The 20,348-nt window shown below is 46.7% G+C and overlaps 1 protein-coding gene across 5 annotated transcripts in view; it reads left to right on the top strand.

Annotated features, from left to right (window-relative positions):
• The window catches only part of cep112 (centrosomal protein 112), a 289,566-nt gene that overhangs the window by 213,364 nt on the left and 55,854 nt on the right, over positions 1 to 20,348 (top strand). The gene's annotated exons all lie outside the window — the stretch shown is intronic.

Consider the following 20,348-nt stretch of genomic DNA (forward strand, 5'->3'; position numbering starts at 1 on the left):
ATTCCCCTTACTTAAGCAGCTTTAACCCTTTCCATTCCAAAACAGAATATGGATTTAAATTTTCATTTTGTTTGATCCTGTTTTTTTAAAAAGATTCCTCTCATAAAAAAGAATTCCAACCAGATCTACTTCATAGGAAAGATACAATAGACAATAGACAATAAGTGCAGGAGGAGGCCCTTCGAGCCAGCACCGCCATTCAATGTGATCATGGCTGATCATTCTCAATCAGTACCCCGTTCCTGCCTTCTCCCCATATCCCCTGACTCCGCTATCCTTAAGAGCTCTATCTAGCTCTCTCTTAAATGCATTCAGAGAATTGGCCTCCACTGCCTTCTGAGGCAGAGAATTCCACAGATTCACAACTCTCTGACTGAAAAAGTTTTTCCTCATCTCAGTTCTAAATGGCCTACCCCTTATTCTTAAACTGTGGCCCCTTGTTCTGGACTCCCCCAACATTGGGAAAAGGTTTCCTGCCTCTAACGTGTCCAACCCCTTAATAATCTTATATGTTTCGATAAGATCTCCTCTCATCCTTCTAAATGTTATCTTATGGGATTTTTTGCACTAGTATTGAGGTTATTAATTTGTTGAATTTTGTTTATTGTATATTACCTATGTGTATTGTGTGTATGGGCCTGTCACAGTGCTGCTAGTAATAATGTCATTGTTCTATTATCAGTACGTGTCATGATTAAACACTCTTGATTCTTGACTCTTCCCCCAGCCTCCAGCTGAGTCTCGATGTGAACTTCAGGCCTGTAATTCGTGGGAGCAGCTGTAATATCAACTAAATCATAGCAGTTGGTTAACATAAAAAATATAACATTGAAAAATCTATACGTTGAACCAGAAACCAAACCATATTGAAATCTCAACTGCTCCCTTTGTTTTAAGTAGCGTACCCCAATGAATAATGCAGATACTAGTCATGGATTGAAATAAAAGGTTACTACAAAGTGAAAAGAAGCAAAGAAATTGGAATACCGCGAATAAAAAGAAATAATTGCAAAGAGAGGCAAAGATCTATGCTTGGAGTTAAAGGTTGAAAGTCTAGGCTGCCGATAAAAAAGCATTGGAATACGGTGAATTGGCAATTTTTTTTAATGCATTACTCCGACTCATTGGGGCCTAACAGTGTGCCTGCGCATCTACAATTGTGATCGAATTATGTCTAAGAACATTGATGCAATAGTAATCATGGGTTGTTAGATTTCATTCAATTTTTCCACTGAGAACATTAGTTTAATTTAGTGCTTTGCACCTTCTTAACTATTCTCTCCCAACCACCTACGGAAGAAATAATGCTTGGAGAATGTTATTGTTCCAAGTAAAAGTGTTCCTTTGCGGTGAAGAACATTGCAGCCTTCTCCTTTTGATTGACAGTATGTTCAATGCCTGTGATTTTTTTTCCAAGAGACTGTGCAGAGTGGTCTGTAACAATACAGCAGATCTGTTCCTTCCATTTCTATTCATCCTGTTTGCACCCATCACACCGTCTGAAACAAAGCATGTAGATTGTTAACAGGGCTTAGCGTTGAGGCTTCAAGATGATTGACTTTACACTAAAGTCGATGCATAATATATCAGTTTGGTAGCTACTGCAATATTTTGATCTGTCACATTCTCCCACTATTTCCAAAATCACCATAAATTAAAAATGTTTCAGCTTACTGCAAATCAGAACTATATAAATAGGAGAGGCAGAGAAAAGATCTATTTGATTGACCATCAAGAATGACCTTGTCAGGTGAAAGTCTATTGATAATTCACTCAAACCGGGTAGACGAGGCAGTAGACTGAGGGACGTATCTGGTGGACCTCCAGGGGAGGGGCTGTGGAAGAGGTGGGAGGCAGGAGGAGGAAAAAAAATCATGTGAGACCATCATGTAGTCTGCTGTCCGTACGCTGAGATTGATTTGCCTGAGTGTGGAATGATCTTTTGCGGCTGTTCTGGAGCTGATGGGCTGTCGGTTTATCGGGATTGATCAGCTCTCTCTGTTTAATCAGCTGGAAATATTACTGATGCCGATGGACATTGATATGTCTGTGCACTGGGATTGTCCTGTAGCTTAAATTCAGAACTGGCTTACCCAATGGAACAGAGGGTGGTAGTGGAAGGTATTATTCTAGCTGAAAGTCGGTGACCAGCGATGTTCTGCAGGGACCTCTGTTGTTTGCGATGTGTATAAATGTACAGCAAGGAACTGCAGATGCTGGTTTACACCAAAGATAGACACAAACTGCTGGAGTAACTCAGCAGGTTAGGCAGTTTCTCTGGAGAAAAGGAATACCTTTCTGGTTGAGTTACTCCAACAGTTTGTGTCTTTCTTGCGTATAAATGTAGATAGGTTGGTTAGTAAGTTTGAAGACGGCACAAAGATCGGTAGTGTTGTGGACAGTGAGGAAGGCAGTCAAAGGAGACAGCGAGATTTGGATCATTTACAGATATGGGCAGAGAAATGGCCATCCGAGCAAGTATGAGGTATTGTACTTTACAGGGTTAAATGGAAAGGGAAACTATATAGTTAATGGCATCCCTAAAAAGCATTGATTTACTGAGTCCAAGTCCATTGCACCCTGAAAGTGGCAACACAAGTAGGGAGAGAGGGAAATAAGGCATTTCAACGCTTCATCAGTCAGGGCATTGTATAAGACCCAGAAAGTAAAGCTGCATCTTTATAGGACTCAGTTAGGTCGCATTTGGAGTATTGTGTGCAGTTCAGGTCGACCCATGACAGGAAGGATGTGGAGACTTTGGAGATGTTTTCAGAAGAGGTTTACCAGAATGCTGTGTGGATTAGAGTGTATTAGCTGGAAGGAGAGGTTGGATAAATTGGGATTGTTTTCTCTGGAACCTGAGTTTCAAGGGAGACCTGATGGAAGTATATCAAATTATGAGAGGCACAGATAGGGTCGACAGTCAGAACGTTTTTCCAGGATGGAAATGTCAAAGACTAGAGGGCTTGGCTTTAAGATGAGGGGAGCAAAGTTTAAAGGAGATATGTAGGACAAGCTTGTTCACACAGGGAGTGGCAGGTGCCTGGAACACGCTGCCAGGGGTGGTGGTGAATGCAGGTGTGATTGTGGCGTTTAAGAGATTAATTGATCTGTCTATTTATCAAGGTTGATGCATCCATGTATTTGCACTGATCAGCCTGTCCTCTTGGGATTGTTTCCTTGCCTGCGCTGGGATTGTTTAGGTGGTGGTTTACTGTGATTGCTGTGAATGTGTACGGAGATTGATTTGTCTGTGTACTTTGAATAGGGTTGCCAACTGTCCCGTATTAGCCGGGACATCCCGTATTTTGGGGTAAATTAGTTTGTCCCGTATTAGTAGGGTTGCCAACTTCCTCACTCCCAAATAAGGGACAAAGGGTGACGTCACCGCCCTGTGTCCCACGTGACCTCACCCAGCCAGCGGACATGTGCTCCCGCTCCATCAATGGCGGCCGCCCGGCCCGGGTGGAGCGGGAGCACGTGGCCGCTGGCTGGGTGAGGTCACGTGGGGCGCGGGGCGGTGACGTCACCTTGTCCCGTATTTGGGAATGAGGAAGTTGGCAACCCTAAATTTGAATAATTTGTTTACTGGGTTATTTCTATCAGTGTATTAGAAATACTCTGTTGTTTGTGTACTGGGAGTGCTCTCTCTGAATACTGGGATTGTTTTGTTTTCGGTTTAGTGATACAGCATGGAAACAGGCCCTTTGGTTCATTGAGTCCACGCTGATCATCACATTAGTTTCCTGTTATGTGAGGTCTACCCATTGTCTGAAGTTGATCTGCCCACGCTCTGGTATGCCTTGACTGCCTGTGATTGATGTGCACCGTGTAGCAGGATTGATATTCCATGACACTGGGACTGTTCTGCTCCCAAGGATTGGGATGGATGGGAGGGCATCTTGAGATGAGGATTATTGCAACAGTGTAGATAGCTTGAGTGCATGGATAGAAACTTGGCAGATAGAGTTTAATGAGAGAAAGTGTGAAGTAATGTACTTCAGTAAGAAAGATCAAAAGGCAGATTATTATCTTAAAGGGAAAAAATTGCAAATGTGTGAAGTACTGAGTGATTTGGGAGTAATTGTGTGTGGATGACAAAGAGTTAGCAGGCAGGACATAGCACATAGTTCCGAAGACAAATTACACATTTACTTCAAGAGGTTTAGATTGTAGAGATTGGGAACTATTGTTACAGTTATGCTGTGAGGCCACACCTGGAGTTCGACGTATATTTTTGATCCTTGACCCAAAAAGGGATATATGGTAAGTATTGGAGGCAATTCAAAAGAGATTCACGAGACTAATTCTTCGGATGAACAGCTAAAGAAGTTGGATCTAAATTTGTTGTAATTTACATGAATGAAGGTGATTATATTGAAACATATAAGATAGGTCACAAATTTGATTGTGTGTTTTGAAGACGTGACAAAGAGGCTGGATTAGTGCAGGGTGGAAGACACGGTCTACATGGACTTTAGCAAGGCATTTGACAAGGTCAAGCATGTTCTACTATCAACACATCTCCTGTCTCACCAGTGGCCCATACACCCTCAACAAATGCTACACCATCATCAAAGATGCCCTGCCACTCTATCCCCCCCACCCGCATTTTGGAAACTGTGACCATCAGGCTGTGCTCCTACTCCCTGCTTACCTGCAGAAACTGAAGTGCGAGGATTTGGTACAGAAAGTCACACAGGTAGTTCTGCTCGAATATGGTAGTTGGAAGGACATCACCCACCCTGTGTGCAGCTGTATCATATATATACAGCCGGAAACAGGCCTTTTCGGCCCTCCAAGTCCGTGCCGCCCAGTGATCCCCGTACATTAACACTATCCTACACCCACTAGGGACAATTTTTACATTTACCCAGCCAATTAACCTACATACCTGTACGTCTTTGGAGTGTGGGAGGAAACCGAAGATCTCGGAGAAAACCCACGCAGGTCACGGGGAGAACGTACAAACTCCTTACAGTGCAGCACCCCTAGTCAGGATCGAACCTGAGTCTCCGGCGCTGCATTCGCTGTAAAGCAGCAACTCTACCGCTGCGCTACCGTGCCGCCGTGTACTGTACCCGTGGACACCACCTCCGATGTTGGACCGACCGGCCTTACAGATAGCCAAGTGCGGAAAGCAAAAGTCCTGGATGGAATCCTTGGCCATGATATCAGAACCTGCATGGACTAGCTGGCAGGATGATTTGCAGACAGCTTTTACCTCTTCCCCACTCCATTTTGAGGTTCCCACCTGTGTCAAGAGGACCACTATTAACCCAGTGCCACAGAAGTACCAGGTAGCATGGCGTAATAACTGCTGTCCAGTGGTGCTAACATTTACCATCGCGACCAGAGGCTGGTCTTGGCACACTCCAATTCCAGCCTTCCAAACAGCCTTGATCCACTGCAATTTGTACAGAGTTGGTGTGCCTGTGTATGGAATTGATCTTCCTGTGTATGGAGCTGGTGTGCCTGTGTATGGGGTTGGGCTGCCTGTGTATAGAGTTGAGCTGTCTGTGTATGGGGTTGGTGTGCCTGTGTATGGGCTGCCTTTGTATGGGGGCTGGCCTGCCTGTGTATGAGGTTGGTGTACCTGTGTGTGTTGGTGTACCTGTGTATGGGATTGGTGTACCTGTGTATGGGGTTGGTGTACCTGTGTATGGGGTTGGTGTACCTGTGTATGGGGTTGGTGTACCTGTGTATGGGGTTGGTGTACCTGTGTATGGGATTGGTGTACCTGTGTATGGGATTGGTGTACCTGTGTATGGGGTTGGTGTACCTGTGTATGGGGTTGGTGTACCTGTGTATGGGGTTGGTGTGCCTGTGTATGGGGTTGGTGTACCTGTGTATGGGGTTGGTGTACCTGGGTATGTTGGTGTACCTGTGTATGGGGTTGGTGTGCCTGTGTATGGGGTTGGTGTACCTGTGTATGGGGTTGGTGTACCTGTGTATGTTGGTGTACCTGTGTATGGGGTTGGTGTGCCTGTGTATGGGGTTGGTGTACCTGTGTATGGGGTTGGTGTACCTGTGTATGGGGTTGGTGTACCTGTGTATGGGGTTGGTGTACCTGTGTATGTTGGTGTACCTGTGTATGGGATTGGTGTACCTGTGTATGGGGTTGGTGTACCTGTGTATGGGGTTGGTGTACCTGTGTATGGGGTTGGTGTACCTGTGTATGGGGTTGGTGTACCTGTGTATGGGGTTGGTGTACCTGTGTATGGGGTTGGTGTACCTGTGTATGAGGTTGGTGTGCCTGTGTATGTTGGTGTACCTGTGTATGGGGTTGGTGTACCTGTGTATGGGGTTGGTGTACCTGTGTATGGGGTTGGTGTACCTGTGTATGGGGTTGGTGTACCTGTGTATGGGGTTGGTGTACCTGTGTATGGGGTTGGTGTACCTGTGTATGGGGTTGGTGCACCTGTGTATGGGGTTGGTGCACCTGTGTATGGGGTTGGTGTACCTGTGTATGAGGTTGGTGTGCCTGTGTATGTTGGTGTACCTGTGTATGGGGTTGGTGTATGTTGGTGTACCTGTATATGGGGTTGGTGTACCTGTGTATGGGGTTGGTGTGCCTGTGTATGGGGTTGGTGTACCTGTGTATGTTGGTGTACCTGTGTATGGGGTTGGTGTACCTGTGTATGTTGGTGTACCTGTATATGGGGTTGGTGTGCCTGTGTATGGGGTTGGTGTACCTGTGTATGGGATTGGTGTACCTGTGTATGGGATTGGTGTACCTGTGTATGGGGTTGGTGTACCTGTGTATGGGGTTGGTGTACCTGTGTATGGGGTTGGTGTGCCTGTGTATGGGGTTGGTGTACCTGTGTATGGGGTTGGTGTACCTGGGTATGTTGGTGTACCTGTGTATGGGGTTGGTGTGCCTGTGTATGGGGTTGGTGTACCTGTGTATGGGGTTGGTGTACCTGTGTATGTTGGTGTACCTGTGTATGGGGTTGGTGTGCCTGTGTATGGGGTTGGTGTACCTGTGTATGGGGTTGGTGTACCTGTGTATGGGGTTGGTGTACCTGTGTATGGGGTTGGTGTACCTGTGTATGTTGGTGTACCTGTGTATGGGATTGGTGTACCTGTGTATGGGGTTGGTGTACCTGTGTATGGGGTTGGTGTACCTGTGTATGGGGTTGGTGTACCTGTGTATGGGGTTGGTGTACCTGTGTATGAGGTTGGTGTGCCTGTGTATGTTGGTGTACCTGTGTATGGGGTTGGTGTACCTGTGTATGGGGTTGGTGTACCTGTGTATGGGGTTGGTGTACCTGTGTATGGGGTTGGTGTACCTGTGTATGGGGTTGGTGTACCTGTGTATGGGGTTGGTGCACCTGTGTATGGGGTTGGTGCACCTGTGTATGGGGTTGGTGTACCTGTGTATGAGGTTGGTGTGCCTGTGTATGTTGGTGTACCTGTGTATGGGGTTGGTGTATGTTGGTGTAGCTGTATATGGGGTTGGTGTACCTGTGTATGGGGTTGGTGTGCCTGTGTATGGGGTTGGTGTACCTGTGTATGTTGGTGTACCTGTGTATGGGGTTGGTGTACCTGTGTATGTTGGTGTACCTGTATATGGGGTTGGTGTGCCTGTGTATGTTGGTGTACCTGTGTATGGGGTTGGTGTGCCTGTGTATGGGGTTGGTGTACCTGTGTATGGGGTTGGTGTACCTGTGTATGGGGTTGGTGTACCTGTGTATGGGATTGGTGTACCTGTGTATGTTGGTGTACCTGTGTATGGCGTTGGTGTACCTGTATATGGGGTTGGTGTACCTGTGTATGTTGGTGTACCTGTGTATGGGGTTGGTGTGCCTGTGTATGGGGTTGGTGTGCCTGTGTATGTTGGTGTACCTGTGTATGGGGTTGGTGTGCCTGTGTATGGGGTTGGTGTGCCTGTGTATGGGGTTGGTGTACCTGTGTATGGGGTTGGTGTACCTGTGTATGGGATTGGTGTACCTGGGTATGTTGGTGTACCTGTGTATGGGGTTGGTGTACCTGTGTATGTTGGTGTACCTGTGTATGGCGTTGGTGTACCTGTGTACTAACGGGGCCTGCTTCCTGTGTGACGGAGAAGCCTGCTGAATGTGGCCCAGATTTGCAGTTTGTGCTGGGATTGAGCTGCTCGTGTGCTGAGATTCTTCAGCTGTCTGTGCACTGGGATTGATCAGTTGCCAGTTCACTGACGTTGATCTGCTGCCCGAGTACTGGGATTGATCCATTGCCTGTGCTTGGGGACTGATCGATTCATCTGCTGTGTTTGTACAGCAATTGATCCATTATCTTTGTACAGGGGGTGTAAATTGCCTGTATACTGGGATTGTACATCTGACTCTACTGAGACTGGTGCGGTGGGTGGGACTGATCTCCTGCCACGGTACTGTGGTTGACTGGATGCCTCTGCACTATGTTTTGCCTGTCCACTGTGAATTATCCACTGCCTCATCACTATGATTCATTTGCAGCTTGGGTACTGGGATTGATCTGCAGTGAAGTTGAATTGTTCCCTATCAGTAGGGTTGCCAACTGTCCCGTATTGGCCGGGACATCCCGTTTTTTGGGCTAAATTGGTTTGTCCCGTACGGGACCGCCCTTGTCCCGTATTAGAAAGGTTGCCAACTTCCTCACTCCCAAAGAAGGGTCAAAGGGTGACGTCACTGCCCCACGTGACCTCACCCAGCCAGCGGCCACGTGCTCCCGCTCCACCAATGGCGGCCGCCCGGTCCAGTGACGTCACGGTGTCCCATATTTGGGAGTGAGGAAGTTGGCAACCCTACCTAGCAGGTACAATTGAAATGACTACTTTATCACCAGGACTGATGTGGCTGTGTGCTGGGACAGTGCAGGTGATCCGGACAGCTTGCCTGCTGGAAATTCTCTGCTGGTGTGTTGGCAGTGATCCTCCGTATGCACTGGTCGGCACTGGAATCTGCTCTCGATGTAAGCACTGAATCAGCCTGAATACAGAATGGGTTTGCACTACTGTCTCACCAGCCCATGTGAGCTGTGATGTGCTGAGCTACACCTGCTGCCTACAAGATGGGATTGAACTCTTGCCTTTTATCCAGGGTTGCTCTCCTGTTTATGGACTGGGATTACTCTTGTACCTGCTCTTGCAGATTTATCATACCCCTGTGCAATATGCTGAGTGAAATGTTAAATGTGTAGGAGTATTAATAGAAGTAACATCTGCTAGTCTGGACAGTGTGAATCCGGCACTACCATTGCCCCAGGATGCTGGATTATTGGAGTTTTACTCTGGTTTATTCCCAGTACAGAAGCAGGAGTCCAGGACTGAGTCTTGCCTGTCCACAGCTCTCTTCAGCCTGCGAGCAGGAACTGCCGTGATTTGCTCCGTGTATTAGTGTCATCTCTAATCTTTGTTCAGAAATTGAGATGTTGGCGGCATGTTGTGACTGTGCAACTGGCCGAATGTCTGAGATAATCTGTGGTGTGCTGGCACTTGCCTGCTGCTGTGAATTGGTCTCCTGTTTATGCACTGGGATTAAACTAGAGTAAAGGTCCAACTATCCAGCACCGTGGGGCAATGGTCGTGGCAGATTCACCAGACCCTCGGATGTTAGAGGCAACAAGGTTCACCAGGAGTATGGTGCAGTGAGTAGATGTTCACCAGACTGGTCTATACTCTAGTTGGAAAGAAACAGAGGTGATCTTACAGAGGAATACAGAAGAATTGAGGGAATACAGAAGAATAAAGTGGATGAGCTTGAGGCTCAGTTAGACATTGGCAAGTATGATTTTGTGGGAATTACAGAGACATGGCTACAAGAGGACCAGGGCTGAGAACTGAATATTCAGGGGGTACACAACGTATAGTAAAAACGTCACCCATTCCTTCTCTCCCGAGATGCTGCCTGACCTGCTGAGTTACTCCAGCATTTTGTGAATAAATGTATAGAAAAGACAGACAGGTGGGCAGAGGGGGTGGGGTCGCTCTGTTGGTGAGGAATGATATTCACTCCCTTGCAAGAGGTGACATAGAATCAGGAGATGTAGAATCAGTATGGATAGAAATGAGGAATTGTAAGGGTAAAAAGACCCTAATGGGAGTTATCTACAGGCCCCCAAACAGTTGCCTCGACATAGGGTGCAAGTTGAATCAAGAGCTAAAATAGGCATGTCACAAATGTAATGCTACGGTGGTTATGGGAGATTTCAACATGCAGGTAGACTGGGAAAATCAGGTTGGTAATGGACCCCAGGAAAGAGAGTTTGTGGAGTGCTTCCGAGATGGATTCTTAGAACAGCTTGTACTGGAGCCTACTAGGGAGAAGGCAATTCTGGATTTAGTGTTGTGTAATGAACCTGATCTGATAAGGGGACTCAAAATAAAAGAGCCATTAGGAGGCAGTGATCATAATATGATAAGTTTTACTCTACAAATTGAGAGGGAGAAGGGAAAATTGGAAGTGTCAGTATTACAGTATAGCAAAGGGGATTACAGAGGCATGAGGCAGGAGCTGGCCAGAATTGACTGGAAGGAGGCTCTAGCAGAGAAGACGGTGGAACAGCAATGGCAGGTATTCCTGGGAATAATGCAGAAGTTGCAGGATCAATTTATCCCAAACAGGAGGAAAGATTCTAAGGGGAGTAAGAGGCACCCGTGGCTGACAAGGGAAGTCAAGGACAGCATAAAAATAAAAGGGAAGAAGTATAACATAGCAAAGAATAGTGGGAAGCCAGAGGATTGGGAGTCTTTTAAAGAGCAACAGAAGATAACTAAAAAGGCAATACGGGGAGAAAAGATGAGGTACGAGGGTAAGCTAGCCAATAATATAAAGGAGGATAGTAAAAGCTTTTTAGGTATGTGAAGAGGAAAAAAATAGTCAAGGCAAACGTGGGTCCCTTGAAGAATGAAGCAGGGGAATTTATTATGGGGAACAAAGAAATGGCAGACAAGTTGAACCGGCACTTTGGATCTGTCTTCAGTAAGGAAGATACAAACAATCTCCCAGATGTTCTAGTGGCCAGAGATCCTAGGGTGATGGAGGAACTGAAGGAGATTCACATTAGGCAGGAAATGGTGTTGGGTAGACTGATGGGACTGAAGGCTGATAAATCCTCAGGGCCTGATGGTCTGCATCCCAGGGTACTTAAGAAGGTGGCTCTAGAAATTGTGGGCGCATTAGTGATCATTTCCCAATGTTCTATAGATTCAGGATCAGTTCCTGTGGATTGGAGAAAACGGGAAATTATAGACCAGTTAGTCTGACATCAGTGGTGGGGAAGATGCTGGATGTAACTAGGAAAATTGACAGGGAAGAGCCGGTGGATGTGGTGTACCTCGACTTTCAGAAAGCCTTCGACAAGGTCCCACATAGGAGATCAGTGGGCAAAATTAGAGCACATGGTATTGGAGGTAGGGTATTGACATGGATAGAAAATTGGTTGGCAGACAGGAAGCAAAGAGTGGGGATAAATGGTTCTCTTTCAGAATGGCAGGCAGTGACTAGTGGGGTACCGCAAGGCTCGGTGTTGGGACTGCAGCTATTTACAATATACATTAATGACTTGGATGAAGGGATTAAAAGTACCATTAGTAAATTTGCAGATGATACAAAGCTGGATGGCAGTGTGAACTGTGAGGAAGATGCTATGAGGTTGCAGGGTGACTTGGACAGGTTGTGGGAGTGGGCGGATGCATGGCAGATGCAGTTTAATGTGGATAAGTGTGAAGTTATCCACGTTGGTGGTAAGAATAGGAAGGCAGATTATTATCTGAATGGTGCCAAGTTAGGAAAAGGGGACGTACAACGAGATCTGGGTGTCCTAGTGCATCAGTCACTGAAAGGAAGCATGCAGGTACAGCAGGCAGTGAAGAAAGCCAATGGAATGTTGGCCTTCATAACAAGAGGAGTTGAGTATAGGAGCAAAGAGGTCCTTCTGCAGTTGTGCAGGGCCCTAGTGAGGCCACACCTGGAGTGCTGTGTGCAGTTTTGGTCTCCAAATTTGAGGAAGGATATTCTTGCTATTGAGGGCATGCAGCATAGGTTTACTAGGTTAATTCCCGGAATGGTGGGACTGTCATATGTTGAAAGACTGGAGCGACTAGGTTTGTATACACTGGAATTTAGATGGATGAGAGGGGATCTTATCGAAACATATAAGATTATTAAGGGGTTGGACACGTTAGAGGCAGGAAACATGTTCCCAATGTTGGGGGAGTCCAGAACCAGGGGCCACAGTTTAAGAATAAGGGGTAGGCCATTTGGAACAGAGATGAGGAAAAACTTTTTCAGTCAGAGAGTTGTGAATCTGTGGAATTCTCTGCCTCAGAAGGCAGTGGAGGCCAATTCTCTGAATGCATTCAAGAGAGAGCTAGATAGAGCTCTTAAGGATAGCGGAGTCAGGGGGTATGGGGAGAAGGCAGGAACGGGGTACTGATTGAGAATGATCAGCCATGATCACATTGAATGGTGGTGCTGGCTCGAAGGGCCGAATGGCTACTCCTGCACCTATTGTATATTGTCTATTCAGTGGGATTACTGTGTTGTTCAGCAGAGTGATGTGAGTGTGAAGTTGTGTGCACATGAGGGCTGTCAGGGCCCAATCACTGAGGGGGGTTCAAGACCTAGAGCTTTTTGGATGTTAAGGATATCAAGGAAAGTGGGGTGTGAGGGGAATGGTGGCATTGAGGTCAATGGTCAGCGTTGATCTTGTAGACTGGCGAGGCAAGTGCAAAGACACGTGGCCTACCCGTGTTTCCATTTCTGCTCGTCCACTAGGGTAGATGTGCCTGCGCTCGGAGATAGGTCTGCTATTGATGTGCCGCTCACAGGTTGAGATTGATGTTCATCTTGTGTGGTGGCGTTGCTCTGCTGCCTGTTCACTGGGTTTTTGATCTGCTGCCTTGGATTGATCTGTTGTTTGTGCAGTACGATTGATCTCCTATCTGCAGACTGGAAATAATTTGCTGCCTGTGAACTTGGTTAATCTGCTGCCTGGCCTTGATTTCCTACCCATGAACTGATAATAATCTGCTGCCTGTCTGCGAGAGTTGATTAACACCTTATATACCGGGATCAGCTCATTCCGGTGCACCAGGATCAGGGTGTTTCCTCCACACGAGGACTGGGCTACTCCTGGCCTTCTGCGATGTATTCGACAGAACATTGCGATTATGAACTGAGATTGACCTGCTACCTGTGAACCAGGACTGACTCCAGTCCACGTATGCTATGGATCTACTGGCTGTGAACCGCGTTGATGCTGGTGGTGGTCGGCTGCGGGAGGCACCCAGGCACGGAGGCTGAGCAGTGGCAGGGTGAGGTGAGGTGAGGTGAGGCGCGTTGGCGGTGAGGTGTGTACAGAGTGGGCTGCTGGAGGTCCTGCAGCAGTCCAATTGGAACGGGCGCTGCTCATAAGGTCATCATTGATAGGAGAATTAGGCCATTCAGCCCATCAAGTTTAATCTGTCATTCAATCATGGCTGATCTATCTCTCCCTCCTAACCCCATTCTCCTGCCTTCTCCCCATAACCCCCGACACCCGTACTAATCAAGAATCTATCTATCTCTGCTTTAAATATATCCATTGATTTGGCCTCCACAGCCTCCTGTGACAAAGAATTCCACAGATTCACCACCCTCTGCCTAAAGAAATTCCTCCTCATCTACTTCCTAGAGAAACGTCCTTTAATTCTGAGGCTATGACCTCTGGTCCTGGACTCTCCCACTAGTGGAAACATCCTCTCCACATCCACTCTATCCAAGCCTTTCACTATTCTGTACATTTCAATGAGGTCCCCCCTCATTCTTCTAAACTCCAGCGAGTACTGGCCCAGTGTCATCAAACGCTCATCATATGTTAATACACTACAATACAATACAATACAATACAATATATCTTTATTGTCATTGTACAAGGGTACAACGAGATTGGGAATGCGTCTCCCATACGATGCAATAAATTAATTAGCTAGTCAGTATTAATTTATACAACCCACTCATTCCTGGGATAATTCTGATAAACCTCTGGATCCTCTCGAGGGCCAGCACATCCTTCCTCAGATATGGTGCCCAAAATTGCTCACAATACTCCAAATGCGGCCTGACCAGCGCCTTATAGAGCCTAGGGGCCGAGTGCATGGATCAGACACAGCCTGCAGCGATACAGAGCGGTGGAGCAGTACCTGGACAACATCGCCATGCCAGTCCGACCCCTGCATCTCCAACTCAGTACTACCGCCAGGACAATGGGCCTTCCTGAAGATGGTTCCTGACCCAAAACGTCACCTCTCCATGTTCTCCAGAGATGCTGCCTGACCTGCTGAGTTACACCAGCACTCTGTGATCTACTTGGGATTGGAGTGTGGTCTGTGAACGGGCTGATCTGTTTCTTGTGCACCAAGTTTATGAATGGGGTTGCCGGACACCTATGTACAAGGATGAATCCAATACCTGATCACTGGGATTCTTGTGCCTGTTTAAAAACAATGGATATACTGCCTGTTCAGTGGGATTGATCACACACCTGATGTCTATGAACTGAGGTTGATCTGGTGACTGCAAACCAGGACTGATCCATCTGTGGATTTGGATTAAACTGCTGGGATTAACGCACCCTCTATCTCGCTCTGTGGAATTCACCTTCACACAAACAGCTTGAACACTGGGATTGATCCACTGGATGGGACTGTTTCACTGCCAGGGAAACGGGCTGAACCACTGTCTGTCTGTAATACCAGAAAACCAAGGGTCTTGGCAGAATGAGGAACAGAAGAAAAGAAATAGTGGTTTAAATGAAAAGAACAATCAAAGCTGATCAATCCCAGCTCTGAGATCTGCGTCCCAGAGTTGTGAAAGCAGTGCCTCTGGAATAATGGAGACAATAGGAACTGTAGGTGCTGCAATCTTGAGCAAAGCACAAAGTGCTGGAGTAACTCAGCGCGTCAGACAGCATCTGTGGAGGGAAATGGACGTTTCAGAGTGGGGCCCTTCGATGGAATTTGGTTTGGTTTGTTTCCCTTTTTACAAACCTCTTGGATATTCTGGAATTGCACCTGTCATGTGGAGGGTGGCACCCTGCTGTTAGCAAAAAAGGAGAAGTCGAGAAAATATGGAACCTACCACCTTTTAGCCGAACGTCAGTAGAAGGGAAATTACTGGTATCTTTACGGGAGATATTTTAACGGAACACCGATAAACAGAAATAAGGCTGGACAGACTTGGCATGGATTTACAAAAGGAGAATTGAAGATACAACGACTGGAATAGACGGATGTGGTATTGTTTGATTGAAGCGTATCTTGGTACCTGCTTGCAATGCTTCCTGTGAACACAGCTTGATTTATTTTGCCTGTGATATGGTATTGATTGAAATTGAACATTGTTGGTGGAAAGGGGGACTTCAGTGGCCTTTTCTGCCAATCATTCCAAGGTAAAATGCAGGTCAGGAAGCAATGAAATAGAGTACAATCATCTTACTGTAGTTGTTATTATGTTGTGTAAGGTCTGCTCTCCCTACTAAGGGATAGTTACACCTGCCATGGAGGGGCTGCAGTGATGGTTTTCAGGTGGATTTTACAGAAGCTTTGCCTGAAGTGGGAGCAGCAGCAGACTGGACTCCACCGCAATGCGTTTAGAATGGCGACCAATGGCCACATTGAGGTCTTGAGAGGATATATGCAGAGATGATGTTTCCATGGCTAAGGTCTCTGTGGCAGGGCTCTCAGTCTCATTTTGAAGGCTTTGGCCACATGATTCAGGACAAGAGTTTCTCACTCGGATGGTGGTGACATTTCTTTTCAACTGTGTACAGGGAGTGTTCTCCTGCCTGTATACTGGGTCTGTTCTGCCTGTGTACTGGGTCTGTTCTGCCTGTGTACTGGGTCTGTTCTGCCTGTGTGCTGGGTCTGTTCAACCTGTGTACTAGGTCTGTTCCGCCTGTGTACTGGGTCTGTTCAACCTGTGTGCTGGGTCTGTTCAACCTGTGTGCTGGGTCTGTTCGACCTGTGTACTGGGTCTGTGCTGCCTGTGTACTGGGTCTGTTCAACCTGTGTACTGGGTCTGTTCTGCCTGTGTACTGTCTGTTCTGCCTGTGTACTGTCTGTTCTGCCTGTGTACTGGGTCTGTTCAACCTGTGTACTGGGTCTGTTCTGCCTGTGTACTGGGTCTGTTCTGCCTGTGTACTGTCTGTTCTGCCTGTGTACTGGGTCTGTTCCGCCTGTGTACTGGATCTGTTCTGTCTGTGTGCTGGGTCTGTTCTGCCTGTGTGCTGGGTCTGTTCAACATGTGTACTGTCTGTTCTGCCTGTGTACTGTCTGTTCCGCCTGTGTACTGGGTCTGTTCTGCTTGTGTACTGGGTCTGTTCTGCTGCCTTTGTACTGGGGTTGATCTGCTTCTTGTGCGCTGGGATCCATCTGCAATCTACTTTTTGGGATTGATATAGTGCCTTGTGTTTTGTGATTTATCTACTGTCTACTTATTGGGCCGTATTTGTTGCCTGCTTATTCATATTCACGTGGTGCTTGTGTTGTTGGTGACTGGAACTGACCAACTGTCTGTGTGCTGGAATTGAACCGTTGCCTGTAAGAGAGGGTTGCCAACTTCCTATCTCCCAAATACGGGACAAGGTGACGTCACCGCCACGCGCCCCACGTGACCCCACCCAGTCACGTGCTCCCGCGTGGCCACGTGCTCCCGCTCCACCAATGGCGACAGCCATTGGTGGAGCGGGAGCACGTGGCCGCTGGCTGGGTGGGGTCACGCGGGGGCGGTGGCGTCACCCTTTGTCCCTTATTTGGGAGTGAGGAAGCTGGCAACCCTGCTAATACAGGACAAGGGCGGTCCCGTACGGGACAAATTAATTGAGCCCAAAATACGGGATGTCCCGGCTAATACGGAGCAGTTGTCCCCGGACAAAGTCAGCATGGATTTACCAAAGGCAAATCATGTCTGACGAATCATATAGAATTTTTCGAGGATGTAACTAGTAGAGTGGATAAGGGAGAACCAGTTGATGTGTTATATCTGGACTTTCAGAAGGCCTTCGACAAGGTCCCACATAGGAGATTGGTGTACAAACTTAAAGCACACGGTATCGAGGGTTCAGTGTTGAGGTGGATAGAAAATTGGTTGGCGGACAGGAAGCAAAGAGTAGGAATAAACGGGTCCTTTTCAGAATGGCAGGCAGTGACTAGTGGGGTACCGCAAGGCTCAGTGCTGGGACCCCAGTTATTTACAGTGTATATTAATGATTTGGACAAGGGAATTGAATGCAACATCTCTAAGTTTGCGGATGACACGAAGCTGGGTGGCAGTGTTAGCTGCGAGGAGGATGCTAGGAGGCTGCAGAGTGACTTGGATAGATTAGGCGAGTGGGCAAATGCATGGCAGATGCAATATAATGTGGATAAATGTGAGGTTATCCACGTTGGCGGCAAGAACAGGAAAGCAGAGTATTACCTGAATGGTGAACGATTAGGAGAAGGGGAGATGCAACGAGACCTGGGTGTCATGGTGCACCAGTCACTGAAAGTAGGCATGCAGGTGCAGCAGGCAGTGAAGAAAGCGAATGGTATGTTGGCATTCATAGCGAGGGGATTTGAGTTTAGGAGCAGGGAGGTTCTACTGCAGTTGTACAGGGCCTTGGTGAGACCGCACCTGGAGTATTGTGTGCAGTTTTGGGCTCCTAATCTGAGGAAAGACGTTCTTGCCTTAGAGGGAGTACAGAGAAGGTTCACTAGATTGATCCTTGGGATGGCGGGACTTTCATATGAAGAAAGACTGGCTAGACTAGGCTTGTACTCGCTGGAATTTAGAAGACTGAGGGGGGATCTTATAGAAACATATAAAATTCTTAAGGGGTTGGAGAGGCTAGATGCGGGAAGATTGTTCCCGATGTTGGGGGAGTCCAGAACCAGGGGTCACAGCTTAAGGATAAGGGGGAAGTCTTTTAGGACCAAGATGAGAAAACATTTCTTCACACAGAGAGTGGTGAGTCTGTGGAATTCTCTGCCACAGAAGGTAGTTGAGGCCAGTTCATTGGCTATATTTAAGAGGGAGTTAGATTTGGCCCTTTTTGCTAAAGGGATCAGGGGGTATGGAGAGAAGGCAGGTACAGGTTACTGAGCTGGATGATCAGCCATGATCATATTGAATGGCGGTGCAGGCTCGAAGGGCCGAATGGCCTACTCCTGCACCTATTTTCTATGTTTCTACCTATAAACTACGATCGATCTCACTGATGTATAATTGCTGGTGTGTTGAAGTGCATGGTGTTGGGCCATTTGGCAGCTGGTGTATTCCGAGTCAGCAGCAGAGAGTGTGTTGGCATTGAGGCCTGTGTTTTAATATTGATCTGTTTGTTGAATGGGATTTATTTGTTTCCTTTGTATCATCATTGGACTGCTTGTTGTGATTTTATTGGTTTACTGTCCAAACCTTGGATGTAGACCGCAGTCTGATTGGATAACACAACTGCTTAAACCCTGAAATACAGGCAGAAAATACTGGAAACACTGAAAGTCAGACCACATCTGTAAAAATAGAAACAAGGTTCATGTTTCAGGCGGAGACCGTTCCATAGAACTGGAAAAGAGAGATAATAAAGGTGATTTAAATTTGCAAAGAAGTGGGAGTGAGGGATAGATAAGACATCTGTGATATGGTGACACCAGGTCAAATGGATGCAGGGGGCAGCCCCTTATAACTGTGTGTGAGACCTGAAACATTTGCAGCATTTTCAGATTTTATTGCAGATTTCAAATATCCCAACCTCCCCCTCCTCCCTCCACGCTCCCCCTCCCTGCACACCACCTGGATGCACACCTGTCTCCCACTATCCTTCTCACCTTTCCCCTCCCCTCCCCACCCACCCCTTCCACCTAGATCCCTCCCGGTGGCTTCACAATTTACTCCTCTTCCTGATCAGCCTTTGGTCTTCTTTTCATCTCTGCCCTCTTCCACCCACCTTTATCCACCTATCACTTGCCAGGATTTGCCCGCCCCCACCTATTTGCTCACCTTTCTCCCCCCCTACTACAATTTGTCTGGAAAAGGGTCCTGACCAAAAACGTTGCCCATCCATTTCTTCCAGAGATGCTGCCTGAGCTGCTGAGTTACACTAGCATTTTGTGTCTTTTTATTGCAAAGCAGCATGTGCAATTCCTTTTGTCTACATCTGTAATGTTTTTCTTTGATTTTAACGGATTTCCATTCATTTGAATTTGTTTGAATGGGTGTAAAATGAACCTGGAGTTGCAAAAGCAATAGTTTTAGTTCCTACCCTGCTTGCGGTGCATCCTCGTCCAGCATTGCCAGTCAGAATTCTGTATGATTTCTTCTTCTATCAATGTTTGACTTAAAACATGTCATTTTCATCTGTCTAAACTTTTGTCTTGCTCACATGTGCATGTGTCACAGGAGCTGCACCCTGTGACAGGGTAATTAAAACTGGAATCTTGATGGCTGAGTACCACCGCAAGCATTTGTAATCGCCAGCTGTGTGGCACTCCCATTCATTAATGAGCTGACACAAATCCACATACAATATTGGACAGTATTAACAGGCAAACTGAGATGTGCTTTCCAGATCTCCAGGCAACAATGTGGAAGAAAAGTTAACCATTTCAAATGAGGTGAACATTTACATTAGGCTGACGTCCGTGATGAATTCCAAGTTATTAAGAAAACATCTGATGTGTACTAAGTATTTGGTACACTAATTTACCCAGTAAATCACAGCATCAGGCACTATCGCAGCGGCATCATAAGCATAAAGACATGGATACAAGACATTCCTGCTCTGACATTCAATAAGATCACAGATTATCTCTTATCCCAACGCCAGTTTCTTGCACAAACCCCATTTTCTATGAATTCCTGAGTATTAAAGGAAAGCCATCAATCTTTGTCTGGAATATTCTCACTAATTGAGTTTTCACAACCTTCTGCATTTGGAATTGCAAAGATTCACTACCCTCTGGTGAAGAAACTCATCTCAGGCCCAACTATGACCTCTGGTTCTTGACACCCCACAAGTGGAATCATCATCTCTGCACTAATCATCTCGCCCAAAATAATTTTGTATGTTTACACTAAAACCACCTTTCATAATGCATAAATCCCAAAATCAACCTACTCAATCTCTCCTGAGTGGATTATCCTTCTATCCTGGAAACCCAATCTGGCGAGGCTTCGCATCTGGAAGAGAATTGGATAATGAAGGGTAGTCATTTTGACTTTGTCTGAGGCAGGTCGTGTTTTACGAACTTGAGTTTTGCTGAGGAGGTGAGAAAGGTGATTGGTGAGGGTCAGGTAATGGATGATGTTGTCTACATGGACTTTAGTAATGCTTTTGATAAAGTTCCTTATGGGATTCTAAGGAGAGAT

This window comes from Rhinoraja longicauda, chromosome 6 (assembly GCF_053455715.1).
Source record: "Rhinoraja longicauda isolate Sanriku21f chromosome 6, sRhiLon1.1, whole genome shotgun sequence".
Lineage (NCBI taxonomy): Eukaryota > Metazoa > Chordata > Chondrichthyes > Rajiformes > Arhynchobatidae > Rhinoraja > Rhinoraja longicauda.